At 42.1% G+C, this 14780-nt stretch overlaps 1 protein-coding gene across 13 annotated transcripts in view; it reads left to right on the top strand.

Annotated features, from left to right (window-relative positions):
* gdpd2 (glycerophosphodiester phosphodiesterase domain containing 2) overlaps positions 1-14780 on the top strand; it is a 33659-nt gene that overhangs the window by 3760 nt on the left and 15119 nt on the right. For 2 of the 13 annotated variants that reach the window (XM_058053345.1, XM_058053362.1), the window contains one exon: positions 12791-12889. The exons of 10 other annotated variants lie outside the window; for them this stretch is intronic. The gene's annotated coding sequence lies outside the window, so the exon portion shown is untranslated. Of the gene's footprint in view, positions 1-2500; positions 2520-12790; positions 12890-14780 lie in introns of those variants that run through there. One more of the 13 variants, XM_058053377.1, reaches the window with a different exon arrangement.

Below are 14780 nucleotides of genomic sequence, written 5' to 3'. Positions count from 1 at the left end.
ATGCTGCTGTTTTGAAGGACTGAGCAAAAAAACACCAGCTCTCAATGTTTTTGAGGATTCTACTGCAAATATACTACTATATATATATATAATAATATACTACTACTGCAAAGTCAAAGACCCTCTTTATAACAAGAGCGTTACGCTGCTTTGGAACTCCATTTTCATTGGTGTACCTGGAAGAGGTCTTGTGTTCCGTAAAACTGGAACTGGATTCGAGTTTTACTTCTCTCTCCAGGTGGAAGGAAGTTTTGGAGAGCAGCGGGCAGAGAGATGGTCACATTTGCACCTGAGATCGGTTTACCCTCAAAACTCTGGTTGACAAAAACCTAAATAACAAAAAGAAGAGCAGTTAAGTGCTCATTGCACTTCCTGGATGACAAGTCATGTGACACTCATGCAGCAATGAGAGTGAATTACTTGAGGTTCCTGGAATGATGTCAGGGAGGACGCCCCGAATGTTAGGCCGCCAAATCTGTCGGGATGCACGTCGATCATGGACAGAGCCAAGGAAGGCGCGGTCAGACTGAGTGATTCTCCTGGGAGATCCATGGTGTTTCCCATCCTGTCAGTAATGGTGAGGACGCTGTCGGCACAGGGAGGGATGAAAAAAGAAGAATCATGAGTACATATCATCATGCCATGTCACCATTTCCCTGACAAGAAGGTACTTTTTCACCAATTTGACGTGGTATATTTCTTAGTACTTCTTCGATGCGAATTAAGGATCAGGAGATCCTTCAGGAGAGGAGGAAGATGTGCCCGTAAGAAGAGAGAGAAGAGGAGCACCAAGAACCTAGAACTAAGAGTAGGGACTTTGAATGTTGGAACTTTGAGAGTTGGTTGACATGATGCAGAGGAGGAAGGTAGACATACCGTGTGTCCAGGAGACCAGGTGGAAAGGTAGCAAGGCTAGAAGTTTAGGAGCAGGGTTCAAGTTGTTCTATCATGGTGGAAATGTGAAGACAAACGGAGTAGGAGGAGTTGGTTAAGAATGTCCTGGAGGTAAAAGGAGTGTCGGATAGGGTGATGTTCAATGTTGTTAGTGGGCATGCCCCACAAGTAGGACGGGAGTTGGAGGAAAAACTAAAATTCTGGCTGGACCTTGAAGTGACGCAGAAAGCAGAACTGGAGGTAGCAGAGATGAGGATGCTGAGGTTCTCATTGGGAGTGACCAGGATGGATAGGATCAGGAAGGAGTACATCAGAGGGACATTCCATGTTAGAGGCCTTGGAGATGAAGTCAGAGAGGCCAGACTGAGATGGTTGGGACATGTCCAGAGGGAGAGAGAGTCAATATATCGGTAGAAGGATGCTGCCGGGTAGGAGGCGTAGAGGAAGACCAAAGAGGAGGTTCATGGATGTAGTGAAGGAGGACATGGAGGGTAGTTGGTGTGAGAGAGACAGATGCAGAAGACAGGTTTGGATGGAGGAGATTGATTTGCTGTGGCGACCCCTGAAGGGAAAAGCCCAAAGAGAAAGAAGATATTTCTTAGTACTTCTTCAGTACGCAGAGAGCTTCATGGAACGGGCTTCCATGGCCGAGCAGCTGCATCCAAGCCATACGTCACCAAGGCGATGCAAAGCGCCGGATGCGGTGGTGTAAAGCACGCCACCGCTGGACTATAGAGCAGTGGAGACACCTTCTCTGGAGTGATGAACCACGCTTTTCCACCTGGCAATATGATGGGCAAGTCTGGGTTTGGAGGTTGCCAGGAGAACGGTACATTTGGGACGGCATTGTGCCGAGTGTGAAATTCGGTGGAGGTGGAATTGTGGTGTGAGGTTGTTTTTCAGGAGTTGGGCTTGGCCCCTTAGTTCCAATAAAAGGAACTTTGAACGCTCCATGATACCAAAACATTTTGGACAATTCCATGCTCTCCCAGCCTTGTGGGAACAGTTTGTAGCGGGCCCCTTCCTCTACCAACTACTACTATGCACCGGGGCACAAAGCAAGGTCCACAAAGACATGGATGACAGAGTCTGGTGTGGATGAACTTGACTGGCCTGCACAGAGTCCTGACCTGAACCCCAAAGAACAACTTTGGGATGAATTGGAGCGGAGACTGAGAGCCAAGCCTTCTCCACCAACATCAGTGTGAACATCTGTGTGAACAACCTGATTGATTCTAGACACGCAGGTTCGAAAACTGTAATGCATCACTTCACCATTAATTGTTTCGTCAAATTCCAACATCCAGAATACGGCCTACAGCATGAGATCCATTTTGTTCCTCTACTACCATTTCTATACGTATACAGTACATATATTTTTGTAAAAGTTACCTGACAGCCACCGGAGTGACGTCTGTCTCTGAAATCAAGATGTCGGAGAAAATGTGGACAACTTTTTTGCTGACTGCTGGCTGGGTGGCGCCGACATCCACCACCTGCTGGAGTTTCTCCATCACCGTGTTCAATTCGGCAGGTGGAATCTGTGTGGCGTTGCTGAGCTGGACGTTTACCAGGTCCTCGATGATGCCCACCACTTCATCTGCATTATCTGGGCACCGGAACAGGTAGCTGAAATGGTTGAGTTTATTTCCAAAATGCTTCTAGTGCCCATGACACCAAAACACTTGTTCAACTTATTCTTTTCAGCCATTGAAATATTTCCTGTATTACATGTGCGCTCCAATCTTGAGGCATTGATACCTGGGCATTGTGTGCTTGCATTGTTTTAATTAATTGATTTATTTGTATTTATTGTTTTACTATTTTTTATCTACCGCCACTCAAAAAACCAATCCACTTCATATTACAAATGATGCGTGGCAATAGACGAACAATAAAACATAAACACAGCCTCCTCTTTCATCCAGGCCTGCTGAAGATGAAGAAACATTTGACATTGACTATATTTCAAATCAAATCAGCACTTAATTTCACTCATATTTAGTTATGACCGCAGCATGACAAAAAATGTTTCATGAAGGTGTACTTTCATTTTTTCTGGTGTCATGAGCACTGTAAGAAAGTCGCGCTGAAGAACGTGACATACCTACACAAACACAACATGTACGAAGAAGCACAGCTTCTTTCATCCTACTGCTGTGGTGAAGTGATTCAAGCGCTTACCTGTGGTGACAGTGATGTTTTCCAGGTCTGGAATGCTCACAAGTGGGCTGCACCTTGTCATGTCCGGGTCAGACCAGCTGGTTGTGTCTGTTTCAATGTGTAATTTACTAAAGAACAGCAGAAAAATAGGCTATTCAGCATAGAGACCGAGCGTGTCCAAAGTGTGGCCAGGCAGCATCTCCAGCCACGACCCATGGCGTATGGCACACACAACACTCTGTGTGTCTGGGCGTATATGCTAGGGCAGGGGTCAGCAACCCGCGGCTCCAGAGCCGCATGTGGCTCTCCAGCCTCTTTGTTGCGGCTCCCTTTGCAATGCTTGAATATTTTTTAGCACCCGTGTGGTGAAAATGCACGTCTTTGTTATGAGTTTACAAAAATCCAACTTTGTGTGAGACCATGAATGCATCCTGACTGAGTTCTGACTGGTGACTGAATGAGCAGACAGGATGCTATCCAGTTCTCTCTGACAGGTTAACATGAAGGGAAATGAGTAATACTTTGAGTTATTTGAGTTATTAATTATTATTAATGAGTTATTTGACGATTCTAAAAAATAAATTAGAGCTCATTTAAAAACAAAAGTTTATCTCCAGTACTAGCAAGAGTACTCCAACTCGTCTTTTTTTTCCCCTCCAATGTTGTTTTAAACCAGGGGTCGGCAACCCACGGCTCCAGAGCCACATGTGGCTCTTCAACCGCTTGGTTGTGGCTCCCGTCGCAATGGTAGTATTTAACACCCGAACTTGTTGGGGCCAGAGTGAACATGTTTGTCAACAAATGTAAACAGTATAATTTAATTAAAGTAATTAAATGAAATTAAAATTAATAATTTTAATTAACTATTTTAATTACATTTTAATTAAATGTTCATTAAAATAAATATTTTAAATTAACATTTAAAATATAATTTAACATTAAATATGTTAAATAATAATTTAACAATTTAATAATAAGTAATTTAACATTAAATATAATTTAAATTAATATTTAAAATAAATGTTCAATTAAAATGTAATTAAAATTAACATTTAATTTACACAGATATTTATGTACATTTATCTTCTATATTAGCAAGATCCGATACTAGCAAGAGTACTCGAAAAAGTACTCTCCGCTTTTTCTCCTCGGAACTACTTTGATACCCCAAAATTCCCTCTAAATCTGGCAGTCAATCAAAATCATGGGAGACTCGCACTTCGCTTTGGATGTGATCACGTCGCTTTCAAAGTTCTGAAAATTCATAAGATATTGTTTTTGAATTATGTTTTGCGACTCCAGTCTATTTCCCTTTTAGTAAAATGGCTCTTTTGATAGGAAAGGTTGCCGACCCCTGTTTTAAACATACAACGTTTTGCGGCTCCAGGCTATTTTTCTTTAGTGGGCAAGTGGGTGAAATGGCTCTTTTCATAGTAAAGGTTGCCGACCCCTGTACTAGGGATAATATCAGAATATGGGAATAGTCATAATATTACATTTATTTATTATTTCTTCCTCTAATTTCTATATTTTGTACTGTCATACTGTCTTGCACTAAAAAAGGGAGCTGCTGCAATTTCATTCTACTATTTGTAAAATGACAATAAAGGGCATTCTGATTCTGATAACATTTAGAAGCAAATTAAAATAGTAGGAACATAAAGTAATTTTCCTGATCGTCTTTTGTCAGCAACAGAGTTGTTATGACTCGGTGCCTTTTTGCCCTGCTAGTATTTTTCTCTGCAGTGTTACGTTGTACCCCTTGCGGGACACCTTTTGTATGAAACATTTATGCTTCATTATGTCATTCTCTGCGTTGGGATCCAGACCCGGACTAGCCGAACCGTAATAAAGTTTCATAAGAGGAAAAATCATGTATTTTAGTAGCATAGATATGAAAGGAAAAATGATGTCAAAATGGTTATTTTGGGGAAATAAGGCTGCTGTTATATTATAAGTGGTATAGAGCAGGGGTCAGCAACCCACGGCTCCAGAGCCGCATGTGGCTCTTCAGCCTCTTTGTTGTGGCTCCCGTCACATTGCTCAAGTATTTTTTTTTTAACACCTGAATGGGGAAAATACGCATCTTTGGAAAAAAATCCGACTTTCTGTGAGACCAAGACTACTTGACCAACTCTGAAGTACTTTGATACCCCAAAATTCCCTCCAAATCTGGCAGTCAATCAAAATCTTGGGAGACTCGCAATTCGCTCTGAATGTGAGCACATCTCTCATTCATTCATTCATTTTCTACCGCTTATCCTGACGAGGGTCGCGGGTGGTGCTGGAGCCTATCCCAGCTGTCTTTGGGTGAGAGGCGGGGTACACCCTGGACTGGTGGCCAGCCAATCACAGGGCACATATAGACAAACAACCATTCACACTCACATTCATACCTATGGACAATTTGGAGTGGCTAATTAACCTAGCATGTTTTTGGAATGTGGGAGGAAACCGGAGTACCCGGAGAAAACCCACGCATGCACGGGGAGAACATGCAAACTCCGCACAGAGATGCCCGAGGGTGGAATTGAACCCTGGTCTCCTAGCTGTGAGGTCTGCGCGCTAACCACTCGAGCACGTCTCTGCTGTTTTTAAATTATGTTTTACGGCTCCAGTCTATTTTTCTTAGTGAGCCGGGGGGTAAAATGGCTCTTTTGATCGTAAAGGTTGCCGACCCCTGGTATAGAGGATGGATGGATGGATATTACTGTGGGAATAAAGTCATAATATTACAAGAAGATACAAGATTACGATACAAAGACTACGAGAGAGACTACGTAGTCGTACGATTACGTAGTGCTATGTACTACATTTCAAACGTGAATACTTTTGCAGTTGAATTGAAATCTTATTTACCAAAGGCGGAAAGCTTGCTGTGAATTTGGCTTTTGACATCTCATGTCTTGACTGACTTGAGGGAATGTTTCAGGCCAGAAGTATTCTCCATAGATTGTTGACATCATTTGCTCGTCACAATTCTGTGGCACTGAAAGAGAATAAAAATAGGATGATGTTTACAAACACTGTGCAGTAGAATCTCTGAAGTGGAATTTCCCTAGAGCAGGTGTCGGCAACCTTTATTATCAAAAGAGCCATTTTACCCACACGCTTACTAAAGGAAAACAGATAGGAGCCGCAAAACATAATTTAAAAACAATATCTATACTTTTGAAAGTTTGAATCAGTTTTAACGCCAAATTTTTACACCAAATTGTTGCTTCTCGTCACATGTGAGCTCTTTGAGCTCATCCAATCACGAGTCAGAACTCATTCGCTTCAATTCATTCAGGGTCTCACAGAAAGTCAGATTAAAAAAAAAAACTCATCAAAAAAAGCATATTTTTTCCCATTGGGGTATTTAAAAAAAATACTTGAGCCTTGTGAAGGGAGCCACAACAAAGTGGCTGAAGAGCCACATGTGGCTCTGGAGCCAGGGGTTGCTGACCCCTGCCCTAGAGTTTTGTTATCATCCTTTTTATCCGATGACTGCATTTGTTTGTCGGTCCGATCTTCTACTCAATGCCCAGCCCTATTGTGTGCCGACGCTATTATTTTTTTGACAAATGCACCACGTGGTGGCGTTGTTTTAAACTCCATGAATCAGATTGACTTCAATCTCTACAAATCATCACAAAATGTGGTACGCATCTTGACGAGACTGATCATTTGAGCAGGGTTGGTTGGAAAAACACAGCTGCCATCAAGCGATACTTGTTAGCAGCTAATTGGCTGTCCTTGATTTATTACAATATCGTAGCGTCGCTGGAAGCGCTTCCTGTTCCCCAGCATGCTTTGCTGGATTGCTTTGTAAATGTATTGTGTATTAGCTGTGTGTGTGTATCTTTGTCTGACATCATGGCCATGGTCAGTGCCCTTCGGAGTTTACCCCGAACCCCATTCCTACTGTGTGCCGGGCTCATTGCAAGTCACCTCCTGACTTTTGCCTGCCCAAATATCCATTCATATCAACATAGTCCAGGGGTCAGCAACCTACGGCTCCAGAGCCACATGTGGCTCTTCAGCCTCTTTGTTGTGGCTCCCTTCGCAATGCAATGCTCAAGTGTTAAGTATTTAACACCCGAATCTGGAAAATACGTATCTTTGGAGCAAGTTTAGAAAAAATTCTGACTTTCTGTGAGTCCCTATACTTGATCAACTCTGCTTTTTCTCCTCTGAACTACTTTGATACCCCAAAATTCCCTCCAAATCTGGCAGCCAGTCAAAATCTTTGGAGACTCGCAATTCGCTGCACATTAGTTCAGGCGTCGGGTATTGAGGTTTAACCAAGATGATACTATCATTACCCTATATCAGAGGTAGGGAACCTATGGCTCGGGAGCCAGGTAGGGCTCTTTTGATGACTGTATCTGGCTCTCAAGCATTTCTTACCACAATAAAAATGTATTTTTGCTAAAATTTTAAAGTAAACATCACAGAAATTACTGTTAAAAATAATATTAAAAATCAACAACTTTCTTATGCATTTTAATCCGTCCATCTATTTTCTACTGCAATACGGCCAACCATATCCATCTTTCCTGATGATATTTTCCAGGTCAAACACCAAAACTCGGTTATTACTGGGTAATGCGGTAGTCTACCTCGGTCATTGAGATGTCAAAAAAACATGTAAATATAAACTTTCCTCCTTTAGTCAAATAGTCGCCTAGCTAAAGCTGCAGAACCAAGCCTTCTGACGAAGATGGACAAAAGAATGAAATATACTGAGTATGGTGCAAAATTATGCAGCAGCAGAAGTTGCATTAATGGCAACAAGTATTTGATTTATTATTAGACACTGCGCTGCTCACGAAAGTGTGCTGGCCACACCCCCTTGGCGTGGGGTAGTGTGCCTGGTCTACGTAATTAGAGCCCATTATATCTAAAACTGTTGGTCTTACATAAAAATGCACACATTTTATTGCATTCAATGTTTAAAAAAATGTATATGGCTCTCACAGATACACATTTTAAAATATCTGGCCTTCATGGCTCTCTTAGCCAAAAAGGTTCCCGACCCCTGCCCTATATTGTTGTATATGAGTATCACACCTGCACACTGCACTTCTATTTATTGTATTCTGCTGTTAAAACTTGTTAAAATTAAAAAAGATTAAAACTTTCTAAATTTTATAAGATATTTTTATTGAGATAGATTTATAAGATTTTTTAAGTTATGTTTTGCGGCTCCAGTCTATTTTTCTTTAGTGAGGGAGGGGGTAAAATGGCTCTTTTGATAGTAAAGATTGCCGACACCTGACATAGTCCAATGAGCAAACATTGACCTTTGAGCACAGTAAAACGCCAACCATATAAAACGTTCACCACACCTTATTTGTACCACGGTGTTTCTTGAGGCTTAGACTTGCTTAGTTTTTGGTGATATGATACAAAGTGTTCCTGGTTTGAGTTCAAACACAGGAAAAGGCCAGTCAGGGTGTACATCTGTTTGTGGTTTTGGTGGTGAGGGTTTAGGTGTGTAGCCTTTCCTGGTGATGGTGATGGTGATGGAGACCTCAGTGATGGTCAGAGGATTGTCGGAAGATCAATTGTAGGCAAAATGTGTCAAAAGGTTGACACATTTGTTGTGAAATCGTTTGACCCGCGATCACCCCTTCAGCAAACTTCACAGACTCCACGGCCACCCTTCTTCAGGTCCTTGTCTGCCATTAGCTACGTATACATGGACCCAAATATCCCATTTATTTATTTTCTCAAACGAAAAGAATTTAACCTTTGTATACACCTCATTCCGAAAGAAAAGTGCCAATCCGAATGAACATATACACTACCGCTCAAAAGTTTGGGTTCACTTGCAAATTTCTTTGTTTTCCAAAGAAAAACACAATTTTTCCATTTCACAAACAGTTAAAATGAATCAGATGATTTTCAAAGAAGGATGTACACTTTTGCATAGAGGCCTACTATCAACAACTGTCTGCTAATCCTAGCTAATCATTTTATAAGGCTAATTGATTATTAGAAAAGCCATCTAAAAATCTAAACTAAAACAAAAATCTCTTACCATGCTGTTAACTACTTCCTTCAAAGAGCATCACAAACTGGGTCTAACAAGGACACAAAAACGATGCACAACTGTGCAAGAAGACAAATATCCGAGAGTGTGTAGTTTTTATCCATTTCCCAAACAATTAAAATGAATCAAATGATTTTCAAAGAAGGATGTACATTTTTGCATAGAGGCCTACTATCAACAACTGTCAGTCCTCATCAATCCTCGCATCAATCTCCTGGTATGGCTGCTAATCCTAGCTAATCATTTTATAAGGCTAATAGATGATTAGAAAAGCCATCTAAAAAAATCTAAACCAAAACTAAAATCTCTTACCATGCTGTTAACTACTCCCTTCAGAGAGCAGCACAAACCGGGTCTAACAAGGACAGAAAAACGCTGCACAAATATCTGAGAGTGTGTAGTTTAAGACAAAGACGCCTCACAGGTGGTCACCTGGCAGCTGCACTAAATAGTAGCCGTCAAACACCAGTGTCAGTATCAACAGTGAAGCGGCCACTTCAGGATGCTGGACTTCATGGCAGGACTGCCAAGAAAAAGCCATATCTCAGACTGGACAAAAAAATGTCCAAGTGATCCCAAACTTTTGAGCGGTAGTGTAGTCGGATTCACAGGGGTGGAATGTTCCTTTCCCCAATCCGATTGTACCTGCTCAAACGGAAAGTTGTCAGGGTGCGTTCTTCTTTGTCATCGTCATGTTCTTCTTCTTCTGTTGTTTATTGCGGTTGGCAAGCACCTTTCGTGTGCATTACGGCCATCTGCGGAACAGAAGCTAAACACTTCTAGAATCTATTTATAAATAGTTGTAAAATATTAGCAAGATTGAATTTTGACTTATTTATCCCGGGTGCATTCAGCGCATGCTCAGATATGATGTAACACGCAGCTCGAGACGTTCTTCAGTATTTAAAAATGGACTGCACTGGACTGTTGTGGAAAGTTGTTGTTTTTATCCAAACTAAATTTCAAGACTGGATGAACGAAAAACTCGCAATACGGAGTTATGACAACTGGTGAAAGAAAAACTCGGGGAAGTCGGTATCACGTGATGTTGATTAGTAGTGGCCAAAACCGTTCATTTCAGTGAACCGGATCATTCTGTTTCATTCATTGAAAAGATCCAGTCATTTGGGTCAATTGGTCGTTAGCCTGTGATCTCCCCCTGTGCGTAGACCCGGTCAGTCGTGTCGAGTCAGTCCGTTCACTCATGTTCATGTACGCTCCGACTCAACAGCGCAACAGGTGATGACTAGTGGTGTGTCTGTCATGAACGAATGGGTCAAAAGAACTAGTTCTTTTTTGTGAACGGAATGAACGAGGTCACCGACAGTGTCGCTCAATCTCTCGGCCTCGGTCTTCCAGTCAGCTAACCCCACCCACACACAGAGCAAGGTGCGACGATAGGATAAGACAGGCAAGCACACAGATAGTCCCGCCCTGCAAAAGGAACGGTGAACTGACTCTTCAGCCAATCAAAAAAAAAGCATTTGCAACTGAACGGGTATTTTAGGGGTGGTGACCTCGTTCATTCCGTTCACAAAAAAAGAACTAGTTCTTTTGACCCATTCGTTCATGACCGACACACCACAAATGTTGATGTTTACGCTGACAGCTGAGGGTGTTTTATGCTTTTGCATACTGTTGTCACTACTTTGCATAACGTCCAATGCTGTCCACTGAGGCCAATATGGAAGAACCTGCAGACTCCTTGGCAAGTAGCAAGTCAAGGATGATTCATTCTTCATCCAGTGATTCAGGTGAACTGTCACCAGTATTCGCTCATACTGATAACCAGTATCCTTTGTCATTTGGGTCCTCATCACTCATCACACTGTCACTCAGATCTGCATGAGTCTTGGGGATGTCCTGGTACCAAATCCAGAGGAATGGATGGTCTAGTGCTGGAGAATGATTCCATGTCCACAACTAGTTTGTTTATTTTCCCATCTATTTTTCTTTGGGTACTACGCTTTTCCTCCCACGTTCCAAAACCAAGCATGCATGTTAGGTAATGGACATTTTGTTCTATGGCAGGGGTCAGCAACCCACGGCTCCAGAGCCGCATGTGGCTCTTCAGCCTCTTTGTTGTGGCTCCCGTCACATTGCTCAAGTATTTTTTTTTTAACACCTGAATGGGGAAAATACGCATCTTTGGAAAAAAATCCGACTTTCTGTGAGACCAAGACTACTTGACCAACTCTGAAGTACTTTGATACCCCAAAATTCCCTCCAAATCTGGCAGTCAATCAAAATCTTGGGAGACTCGCAATTCGCTCTGAATGTGAGCACATCTCTCATTCATTCATTCATTTTCTACCGCTTATCCTGACGAGGGTCGCGGGTGGTGCTGGAGCCTATCCCAGCTGTCTTTGGGTGAGAGGCGGGGTACACCCTGGACTGGTGGCCAGCCAATCACAGGGCACATATAGACAAACAACCATTCACACTCACATTCATACCTATGGACAATTTGGAGTCGCTAATTAACCTAGCATGTTTTTGGAATGGGGAGGAAACTGGAGTACCCGGAGAAAAGCCACGCATGCACGGGGAGAACATGCAAACTCCACACAGAGATGGCCGAGGGTGGAATTGAACTCTGGTCTCCTAGCTGTGAGGTCTGCGCGCTAACCACTCGAGCACGTCTCTGCTGTTTTTAAATTATGTTTTACGGCTCCAGTCTATTTTTCTTAGTGAGCCAGGGGGTAAAATGGCTCTTTTGATCGTAAAGGTTGCCGACCCCTGTTCTATGGGAACTATTTGTTGCGTACTCAATTAGTTACGTATTTGTTGTGTAACTACATTTAGGTCTTAACAGTCGGTAAGAGTGTACTTACATATATGTCTGATCTTCACTGTTTCAATGACAATGGAGCCATTTTCATTTGTTGACATCAAAGTGGCATTGACGAAAATGATCAATTCTTCAATGGTCTTTGTACTGTAGTCCTGAACATGGAAGGCACAGCCGTATCTGCTGAGGAGATAACAGCTGATTGGCATCTCATTTTAGAATCGGTTTGTCAGCCGATCGCAGTTCATGGTTGACGAACCTCCAGTTGTCTTCCTTCGCTACGACAAGATTCAACACCAGCGTCCTGCCGCTCGTCTCCAGGCTTTCTCTCAACTTTTGGCACGAGATAATTCAATGAGAAGGCAAAGCATTGCGTCCTGAAAGATGTGTTTCTGCAAATGTCTTACCCATTCTTCAATGATCGGTTCTGGTTTTGTGTGGTTTCCCGTCATAGTCAGTGACAGGTTGACTCTCAGGAACACATCAGCTTGAACTGCAGGGACATCAAATAGATCTATCTATACATCTACGTATGTACACTCAACAAACAGATCAATCCAACCTCCCAGAACTCAAAGATGTCACACTTTCTACGTACAATATGTCTGTCTGTGTCAGTGAGCTTTCATAATTCATCCTTCATGCACAGGATGCCTATTAGCCAGTGTAATTATTGTACATGTGTGCCTTATGGTGGCCACAATAAAAGGCCACTCCATTGACTGTTTGCTTTGTTTTCTAGTGCCTAGCCAAGGTTCAGATGTTCAGAACACTCACTAAGCATCCAATCAGATTGCACTGATTTGACCCGCTATGCCAGTTCCAACCACCGTGTGTGTTTCTAGGAGCTGTTATGATTTGCTGCAATACATTAACACATTAACTTTATGTCATCGTTTCAGCTCGTGTCGACTGACATACCAAGAGTCAGGTTGATATCTAAAGGCTCCCCTGTTGTTGACTTATTAGGAACCCTCTGCGTTGGCGCTACTTCTGTAAGAGTAAGTCAAATTCAATACATCAATACGTCAGAAGAAGCATAGATGAATGTGGAAGGTATTGTATGCATAGCTTACCTGTAGAGGTCACATTAGTGTCCACACTTGCTGGTGGTTGTGTCATGGCAGGCGATGACTCTGTGTAAAAAGGTCATGTCAATTAGCCGCCTAAAGATGACTTCATTTTTATCTCTCATATTTACATTTGCATTATTTACATACTGTATATGTGTGTGTATTTACATGTATACTGTATGTATTTACTGTACATGTGTGTGTATATATATTCATTCTGGTGGCCAGCCAATCCCAGGGCAAATATAGACAAACACCCATTCCCACCCACATTCATACCTACGGACAATTTGGAGTGGCCAATGAAGCTAGCATGTTTTTGGAATTTTTTTCATATCGATACTGTACTTCTTCACTGATATCGGCCGATACCAATTGATGGTCGATCGATCGGAGCACCCCTTGTGCATGCCATGACGTTTTGTCAACTTGATTTTTTTTTTTGGAAGAAGGCGTCCACCTCATTTGTGTTGAAGCAAATAATGCAGACGTGTGCCTGGGTCAAACTGTTGCCATCTTTTGGAGCAACCACAGCTGTTAATGCCTATTCTGCTGACCCAGTGCTAATTAAAGACCCTAGGGCAGGGGTGCTCACACTTTTTCAGCATGCGAGCTACTTTTAAAATGACCGAGTCAAAATGATCTACCCACTACAAAAATGCAAAACATCTATTTATTTTCAAATGTATTGAGGATTATTTGTACGTACAATGTATGTTGATGTACCTTACATAACCAAATGAGCCAATATTGCAAAACACACATAATTAACTATTAACATTTTTTGTAATTACCTGAGTTTACTTTGATGACTTGCACTGAATTGAACCAGCCAGGGATGCATAGTCCGGACAGTAGCTGCTGATAGCCAGCCTCAAGCACACTTCCAAATGTTTATCAGTCATGGATAATATCCGTATCATAATATCCGTATAATATTCCATATCCGTATGGAAGTGATATGTTTTTTGCCTTTTTACTTGGTCCAGTTTTTGCCTTTTTACTTGGTCCAGCTCCTTCACTCATTTTAGTGACCATAAACTTTAGCGAGGGCTTAAAATCTCGCAATTCGCCGACTAGCTTAGCACTTTGCATCGCTGTTTACGCATGAGCGGTGACCTAAAGGTCAAAATTCAGTTGTCATCTGACTGGTTGTCCTGTATGTCAATCAAGTAACGGGGATGGATGATAGGCTGACATCGTAAGTTCTGCTGCACTTAGAGACGTCGTTTGATTTGATTGGTCGCCCGAAGGGCAACATTCAGTTGTCATCTGAATGGCTGCCCTGTATGTCAATCAAGTGACGGCATTGATGCTGGGATGATATTTTTTTAATGTCACGCCGCGATCGACCAGCGATCGACCAGCGATCGACCAGTACCACCTCCGCGATCGACCAGTAGCTCGCGATCGACTTAATGAGCACCCCTGCCCTAGGGGTTACTTGCTAACTATGGTAGACTCTGCAGCTAATTGAAGGCTTGACAGTAATCTTATTCATTGCCACAAACGTGGAACAGCTGATCACTGGTACAGTATCCGTTAACAAGTGCTCTGACCGGGTTTAAAATAAAGAACTTCTTCTTATCACTTATTTCAACATTTGTTGCGAAAATCCAAAGAAGAAGCAAAGCAGGTTCGAATGACTGCATATAGTTTTCTGTGACTTTAAAGGGGAACCACACTTTTAGTGGAATGTTGACCATCATTCCCAATCCTTATGTGAAACATGAACACATATCTCTTTCCTTTTTCCGTGCATTATAACCCAAACCGTAACACGAGAAAACAAGCTAATATGAGCTGGCAATGCTCTCAT

The sequence above is a fragment of the Doryrhamphus excisus genome, chromosome 2 (assembly GCF_030265055.1).
Source record: "Doryrhamphus excisus isolate RoL2022-K1 chromosome 2, RoL_Dexc_1.0, whole genome shotgun sequence".
In the NCBI taxonomy this organism is placed as follows: Eukaryota; Metazoa; Chordata; class Actinopteri; order Syngnathiformes; family Syngnathidae; genus Doryrhamphus; species Doryrhamphus excisus.
The sequence above is the reverse complement of the archived record's forward strand: the minus strand, read 5'-3'. Positions and strand labels throughout refer to the sequence as shown.